The 8897-nt window shown below is 36.3% G+C and overlaps 1 non-coding gene across 1 annotated transcript; it reads right to left on the bottom strand.

Annotated features, from left to right (window-relative positions):
- Window positions 1-1797: 1797 nt before the first annotated feature.
- Window positions 1798-1901, bottom strand: LOC112099373. Its single transcript, XR_002906177.1, has one exon. It is a non-coding gene; the product is annotated as a small nucleolar RNA R71 (small nucleolar RNA).
- Between the last annotated feature and the right edge of the window lie 6996 nt (window positions 1902-8897).

The following is an 8897-nucleotide window of genomic DNA, read 5'->3' on the forward strand; positions in this document are numbered from 1 at the left end:
GATGAGGTGTTACGATCCTGTTTGACTAAAATTCTTATGCACTGTTGATCGATGATGTGGCAGCATATCAGTGGACCAAAAATCTCGCGTACGGTATATGCATTACACAGGATTATTTTCAACCAAACCGCGTCATTGTTCAAGCTGGGTCAAACCGTGTTATTGTTCACCCGCGTGGTCAAACCGCGTACTGTTGACTGATGACGTGGCACAATCTTGAGCGTCTGAAATGTTTTCAATCTGATGGCCATGATTTACTCAATGTATCTATAAAAAAAGGGGCTCTCTCCCCCCAATTTGATATCTCTGAATCCATTTTTGGACTCCAATTTCTGTAATTCCTTCTCCATCTTGTATTTTCTATGTATTTTAATAAATTTTCATTTTACCCCTAGTTCAATTATGAGTAGCTAATTTTCTTTCAAGCTTGGGTTGAAGGTGAAGTCTCAACATGTGTCATGGGCTTTATTTGGTAAATTTATTTTCTCTTCCCCTCTAGTTTTTATGGATGTTTTGACTTCTCGTCCACAAATAATAATAATCTTGTTTAGTAACGCCTTGGTTTCACCGGCTCCCTAGTACAAGGCTATTATTATTTGGCACGATAAGCCCTTAGCACCATATTGATTAGAGTGCGGTTCATGAGGTGTGGATTCCCCCCTCATGATTCAATTTGTATTAATAAGGAATATTTAGCCCATGGTACATATTGATACGGATCCAGATACCCAAGTACGTCAATTTAATAGATTTTCACCTCAATTTATTCTTGCCATCTTAATTCGAATTTTAGGATAATCCAAATCATTTTCACTACAAATCCAACTACCCATTTAGAAAATTAATTCTACACACAATTAAAATCCACCTCGTCATGGGATCGACACTCGTCACCATTAATCTATTCTACAATAGATTCGTGCACTTGCGAGTTCAATAAAATTTGCACAACAAGTTTTTGGCGCCGTTGCCGGGGAGGTAAATTATTTTAATTCGTAGAATCAATTATTGTGATTAATTTCTTTTAATTTTTTTTTGTAATTTTTTTATTAAAAAAAAGAAAAAAAAAGTGAATCTGCATTTAAAGGTTAGTATTTTTTTTCTTTTTCTCTTCTTTAAAATTCTGTAATTTAATTTTCAAGTTATTTTTTTTCTTCTTTGTAATTTTTGTTTATCTTACTAATTTTTTTAGCTAATTTATTTCACGTATTTTTTTGTATATTTTTATAGTAAGGTTGTAATAGCGCGATAAGGTTAGTATCGTAATTTCTCATTTTTCTTTCTTTTTATTCGTTTTGTTCCCATTTATTTTTTGTTCTTTACATGCATGGTCGTAGGTCATTATTACCTAATCTTGAACCTATAAACCTTGAACTAGAAAAAATACTTCGCATACACAAACAAGTTAAAAATAAAATGGATTTGCAACCACATGAGAGGCCATTTAAGGACTACTTCAGTCCTTTAGCTAATTTGAGCACATCATGCATAAGATACCCAAATGTAGCTGTTAGGAATTTTGAACTAAAACCTAGTGTGCTAAATTATCTCCCAACATTCTATGGCCTAGAAAATGAGGACCCATATAATCATTTAAATTATTTTCATGCTATTTGTCAAACATTTAAATATGAGAATTTTTCAGATGATGATGTAAAACTTAGAGTATTCCCATTTTCTTTAAATGATAGAGTTCGTTCATAGCTTAATACATTGCCTGCTAATAGCATTGCATCATGGGAACAAATGGTAACGAAATTTTTGAATAAATATTTCCCAGTGCATAAAACCAATGCTATTCGCAGGGAAATTTCAGAGTTTACCCAGAGAGAAGACGAGCAGTTTTTCGAAACATGGGAGCGATTTAATGGGCTACTCTTGAAGTGTCCACATCATGGGTACGAGAAATGACACCAATACCAATACTTTTTGGAGGGATTATTGCCGAATGTGCAAGAATGGCTAATGGCAACAAATGGAGGAGAGCTAATGTCAAAAGGTGCATTAGAGATTTGGGAATTCTTCTAACGACAAGCGGACAATTCCCAACAACGGAGTCGATCACTCAGGAATACTAGAAAAATTAAGGGAGTAAATGAGGTTTATGTTGGCGAGTCAAGTTCAAAAATTAAAGAAGTCAAGGAGATAATTGAAGATCTCTCTCGACAAATAGCATCGTTATCGACTGCTAAATCAATAGAGCCATATGACCATGACTTATACTCAGATCAAGCCAATGCCATAGGTGTAATGAGAAAACCATCGAATTACAACCCATACTCCAACACATATAACCCTGGATGGAGAGACCATCCCAATTTTTCATGGTCTCAAGGATTCCAACAGAATGGACCAGGAGCTCCAGCTCCACCAATGCAACCAATTCCTCAAGCTTCTCAGCCACTATTTAGACCATACAATTAGAACCAGAACTACTCTCAACCCAGACCATGGGAGGATGCATTCCAGAATTTCAAGAATGTTACTCATTCTACGATTGAGCAACAGAATCGCACCATTGATGGACTACGAAATGAGTTGAGAGCATGCTTCAACTCACAAGCCCAATTAGTTTCAAGCCTCGAGAAGATGGTAGGACAACTTGCTTCTTCAGTTCAGACTTTGGCAATGACTGTTGAGAAATGTAAATTTCCAAGTCAACTAGTGCTCAATCCTAAAGGAGTACATAAAGTAAGTACCAGTTCACCACAGCAGCATGGAGAGGTCAAAGCAGTCATGACTTTGCGACAAGGAAAAGAAGTCGACAACAAAATAGAGATGCTGGTGACAAAAGAAAATTAAATTGTACCTATGAATGTTGATGACTCACCATCAGAAGAGAAAGAAGAAACCAACCCATGAGAATATGTTCCTAAAGCTCTATTTCCTCAGAGGTTAACTAAAGGAAAGAATGGAAAATCCACAGGTGAGATTCTTGAAATCTTCAAATAGGTAAGTGTTAATATCCCTTTACTTGATGCTATAAAGCAAGTTTCATCTTATACCAAGTTTCTTAAAAACCTTTGTACTAAAAAGAGAAACATTCATGTTCAAAAGAAGGCATTTTTAACAGAAAATATTAGTTCTATACTCCAACACAAAGTTCCTTTGAAATGTAAAGACCCAGGCTCCCCCACTATCTCATGTAGTATAGGGAATCACACAATTGAGAATGCTTTGTTGGATTTAGGAGCTAGTGTAAATTTGTTGCCTTATTCAGTATTTGTGAAACTTGGACTTGGAGAATTACACCCAACTCCAGTGATATTACAACTTGCAGATCGGTCCACAAAAATACCTCGTGGTATTGTGGAGGACGTGCTTATCCAGGTAGACAATTTTTATTTTTCTGTTGATTTCATTGTAATTGACACTCAACCAATACAGGATTCAAGGAAGCACATCCTCATTAACCTAGGCCGACCTTTCTTGGCAACTACGGATGCTCACATTCAATGCAGGACTGGAAATATGAGTTGTCCTTTGGCAACATGACTATAGAGCTGAACATCTTCAATATTGCCAAACAACCTCACAATGCAGATGATGAAATTATTGATGTGGATTTAATAGAAGCATTAGTTGATAATACTTTTGTTTCAAACCTTAGTGATGATCCTTTACAAACATGTTTAACTCACTTTGGTTTGGATTTTGATATTGACATATCGGTCGATGAGGTCAATGCCCTACTTGACTCAACACCATCCATGGACACTAATAAATGGAAGTCAAGAGTTGAACAATTAGCACCATCAGAGAAGAAACTCATCCCATCATCAGAATCACCACCAAAACTCGAGCTCAAACCATTACCCAACACTCTGGAATATGCATTTTTTAAAGAAGAAAGCACTCTGCCGGTAATCATCTCATCATCCCTAAATGACGAACAAAAAGATAAGTTGTTGGATGTTTTAAAAGATCACAAAGGAGCATTAGGATGGACCATAGCAGACATCAAAGGTATAAACCCAGTAGACTGCATGCATTAAATTCACCTTGATGAAAATGCTAAATCTACTAGGAAATTGCAACGTCGGTTAAATCCTAATATGAAAGAAGTTGTTAGAACTGAAGTCCTTAAGCTATTAAACGCAGGTATCATTTACCCAATTTCTGATAGTTCATGGGTCAGTCCTGTGTAAGTTGTCCCCAAAAAGTCAGGAGTCAGAATAGTTACGAATGCCGATAATGAATTGATACCCACTAGAGTAACTACAGGATGGCGTGTATGCATTGATTATAGAAAGTTGAATTCTGTCACACGTAAAGACCATTTTTCTTTACCATTTATCGATCAAATGCTTGATAAATTAGCAGGTCATGAATTTTATTGCTTTCTAGATGGGTACTCAGGATATAATCAAATTCACATAGCACCAAAAGATCAAGAGAAAACCACTTTCACTAGCCCTTTTGGCACTTTTGCATATAGGAGGATGACATTTGGATTATGTAATGCACCTGCTATATTTCAACGATGCATGTTAAGTATTTTTTCTGATATAGTTGAACGATTCCTTGAAGTCTTTATGGATGATTTTTCTGTCTTTGGTGACTCATTTGATCAATGTTTACATCATCTAACACTAGTTTTGCAGAGATGTATCGAGAAGAACTTAGTCTTAAATTAGGAGAAGTGTCATTTTATGGTAAAATAAAGTATTGTTTTCAGTCACATTATTTCGAGCAAAGGTATTGAAATTGACAAAGCCAAGGTGGATCTCATTTCTAATCTTCCTCCACCCAAAACAGTCAGAGAAGTAAGATCTTTCCTTGGGCATGCTGGTTTCTATAGACGTTTCATTAAAGATTTTAGCAAAGTTTCTAGACCCTTATGCAATCTACTTGCTAAGGATGTACCTTTTATCTTTAATGATTCATGTCTTGTGGCTTTTTGAAAAATTGTTGACATCATCACCTATCATTCAACCCCCAAATTGGAGCTTACCATTTGAGCTCATGTGTGATGCATCTGATTATATAGTAAGAGCGGTATTAGGACAAATAGTTGATCGAATTCCCCATGTTATTTACTATGCTAGTATGACATTGAATGATGCACAGCTAAACTATTCAACTACTGAAAAAGAAATGCTAGCAGTAGTATTTGCATTGGAAAAATTTCGATCTTATCTTATTGGTTGTAAAATAATTGTAGTCACAGATCATGTTGCTCTTAAATATCTTCTCACAAAGAGAGATGTAAAAGCTAGACTAATTCGTTGGGTGTTACTTTTACAGGAATTCGACTTGGAATTTAAAGATAAGAAAGGCACAGAGAATGTTGTAGCAAACCATCTCTCTCGTCTTCATTTTGACACAATTTCAGAACCATTAACATTGAATGAGTCATTCCCAGATGAACAATTGATGAGTGTGAAAGTATTACTATGGTATGCTGATATCGTTAATTATCCTGTTACAGGTCAACTTCCAGAGCATTGGACCAAGCAAGACAAGGCTAAATTCTTTGCAGAAATAAAGAATTTCTTTTGGGATGACTCGTATTTGTTCAAGTATTGTGTAGATCAAATTGTTAGACGATATGTCCCAGAAAATGAAATTCAGAATATTCTTTCATTCTGCCATGAACAAGCTTGTGGAGGTCATTTCAGTGCTAAGAAAATAGCTACTGAAGTTTTACAATGTGATTTCTATTGGCCAACTATATTTCGAGACGCTTACACTTTCTGTTCTTCATGTGATAGGTGTCAACGAATGGGGAGCATTACGCGAAGGAATATGATGCCACTAAATCCAATTTTAGTGGTTGAGATTTTTTATGTATGGGGTATCGACTTCATGGGACCCTTTCCCCCTTCTTTTGGCCATCAATACATATTGGTTGCTGTTGACTACATATCAAAATGGGTAAAAGCAATTCCATGCAGAACCAATGATCACAAGGTGGTGATAGGATTTTTGAAAAGCAACATTGTTTCACGCTTTGGATTCCCTCGAGCAATAATCAATGATGGTGGTGCCCACTTTTGTAATAAAGCATTCAAAGCTCTTTTGACAAAGTATTCAATCACTCACAAAGTGGCGACCTCATATCATCCGCAAACCAGTGGCCAAGTTGAGATCTCTAATTGAGAAATAAAGCATATATTGAAAAGACGGTGAGGCCAGACAAAAAAGATTGGTCATTAAGACTCGATGATGCATTATGGGCACGGCTTTCAAGACCCCGATTGGGATGTCACCCTACAGACTAGTGTATGGAAAAGCTTGCCACCTACCTGTGGAACTCGAGCATCGTGCATATTGGACCATCAAGAAATTCAACTTTGACATGCAGCAAGCCAACTCAGAAAGAAGATTACAGCTGGCAGAACTTGAAGAAATTCGCAATGACGGATACGAAAATGTCAAGATTTACAAGCAGTGAATGAAAGTCTTTCATGACAAGCAAATTATGACAAAATCTTTCACTCCAGATCAGAAAGTACTTTTATTCAATTCTCGTTTGCACATATTCTCAGGTAAGTTATGCTCTCGTTGGTCTGGCCCCTTTTATTATTCATATTGTTTTTCCGCATAGGGCAATTGAAATTAAGGACCTAAAGAACGATGTCACGTTTAAAGTTAATGGTCAAAGATTAAAGACATATCTAGAGTACCAATCACATAGAGAGGATATTGAAATAAATTTGAGTGACCCACCAGATTTGAATTAAGTTTTTTTTTTCTTTCTTTTCAGTGATTTGATTTTTTTCTTTCCTTTTATTATTCTTTTGCTAATTGAAATTATTTTTGCATAAGTGTGTTTGTTTAACCATTAAGTTTTTTCTTATCATTGTTAATCATGAGTACCATAGCTAAACAATTCCTCTGGAACATTCTTAAACTACTTCAACGTGTAAAATCTCATTTCAAAAGACAGATTCGATATTGTAAAACACATCGTATTTGGGCTCGGCAACCACCAGAGTTAGTATCCTTTTTTGAGGATTTAGAAAACCAACTCAGAGACATTGAGAGAAGTGTTTATAACATCCAGTTGGAGCTTGAGGTAAAATTCGATAAGAGCACGATTTTAATTTTCTTTTTGTGTTTTAGTTTGTTTTTCTTTGTTTGTGTGCTTTAGTTTGTTACCCCGGTGAAATGGCGGATAATGGTACTCCGTGACAATCAAGTCGGTTACTTCAGTTTCCCATAATAACGGATATTCTGAGGCGAAGGTATGGACAGAAACGAGATTCTAGTAAAGCTTCACAATCGATTCCCTTCACTTCCTCAAAATGCCCTCCTTACAATTTATAAAGCTCGGTCCGAACACATGCGATTGCTCATGAGGAATAATATACCTGCTGACATCCGTTGGTTAATCGAGGTGAAAATACGATTGGTAGGTGAGTTACCTCCAAAATTTATTGCATACATGCCTGGTTGTAGTAAAGGAAATTATGCAAGAAAACGAAGAGCTCGAAGAATTTCTGTTGCTTGTCATAAATGTGCCAGAATGAGATGCAATAAAAACCCATATTCTTTAGGAATGGTGTCTGATAACAGGGAAGATAAGATTCAATTCATTAGGGATGACTTGACTAAGGAGTCATTGGATGATATCATTTTGCCTCTTGAAACGCATCCCAGTGGATATGTGCAAGGAGCGATTCTCCAGTTATGGTCATTATTCCAGAAAGAGCATGCACGATATAGTCTCGGGAATCTGACTATAAACGAACCTATTTGCCAGTTTATAAGAAAACTGGATGGGAAGTCTATCCTCGACCCATAGAGGGCGTTTAAGCCGTTTCTGGACGTAAAACCAAAGGAAGATGTGAGCCACAGTCGTAACTACCTGTAAATATCCTTTTACTTCAATATTATTTTATCTTTTCCATTATTGTCTTTAATAATTTTATTTTATCATTGTTTCTTTTTCTTTTTACTGTTTCCTTTTTGACTCGCGATCCATATGTTTTACGCGTTATTTGACACTGACATGCCACCCATACACAGTTGTGACCCACTGTCACCAAGACTCTTAAATATGACTTTTTGTTAAGCACTTACAAATTATTTTTGAAAAGTATCCCAATGGCAGCTACTCCCAATAGACAATTCAAGAATATTTGTGTGCTTTCTGGATTTAACTATGGCAAACATAAAGAGTTCGTTGAGGCAGCCATAGATCTTGGTCGAAGCATAACAGAGAGAAAATTACACTTGGTGTATGGAGGAGGTAACCGAGGGTTATCAAAATTGGTCTCAGAAGCTGCTTTTGTTAGAGGAAGTCAGGTATTAGGCATCATCCCAAGAGCCCTAAAACCTTTGGGCAGTTTGTCTGACCCACCAACTGGAGAAGAGTTAGTCGTCTCAGGTATGCAAGAAAGAATAATCGAAATGCTTAATCATACTAATGCTTTTATTTTCCTTCCAGGAGATCTTGCAACACTAGAGGCACTTATCACACTAGCATCTTGGGCCCATCTACACATTCACCAGAAACTCATCGGTTTGTTAAATGTCAATAATTTTTATGATGACTTTATCGCATTTCTTAACCATGCAATAAAAAATTATTTCGTTCCTTCTAATGCGAAAAAGCTTTTCATTTGTGCTCACACTGCTAATGAGCTACTTGATATGTTACAAGCTTATAAACTGGAGCCAGACCCCTGGACCTTTGTGTTGGAACGTCCAAATAATGATGGTAACAGTAGCCGCAGTAAGAAGTACAAATTAAATCTAACTCTCCGCTTGTAAGTATTTTCTTCTGTGTTGCACCACTCAGATGATGCCTTCTAAACTCTACTTCTTTCCTTTCAAACATTAAGAACAATGTTTCATTCTAGTTGGGGGGAGGGAATAGTCGACAATTATGGAATCTTGGTTAAGTGTTTACTGATTTTTTGTTGTAGAAACTAATTGTTGCTAACTTT

This window comes from Citrus clementina, unplaced genomic scaffold, assembly GCF_000493195.1.
Source record: "Citrus clementina cultivar Clemenules unplaced genomic scaffold, Citrus_clementina_v1.0 scaffold_4, whole genome shotgun sequence".
NCBI classification, from domain to species: domain Eukaryota; kingdom Viridiplantae; phylum Streptophyta; class Magnoliopsida; order Sapindales; family Rutaceae; genus Citrus; species Citrus x clementina.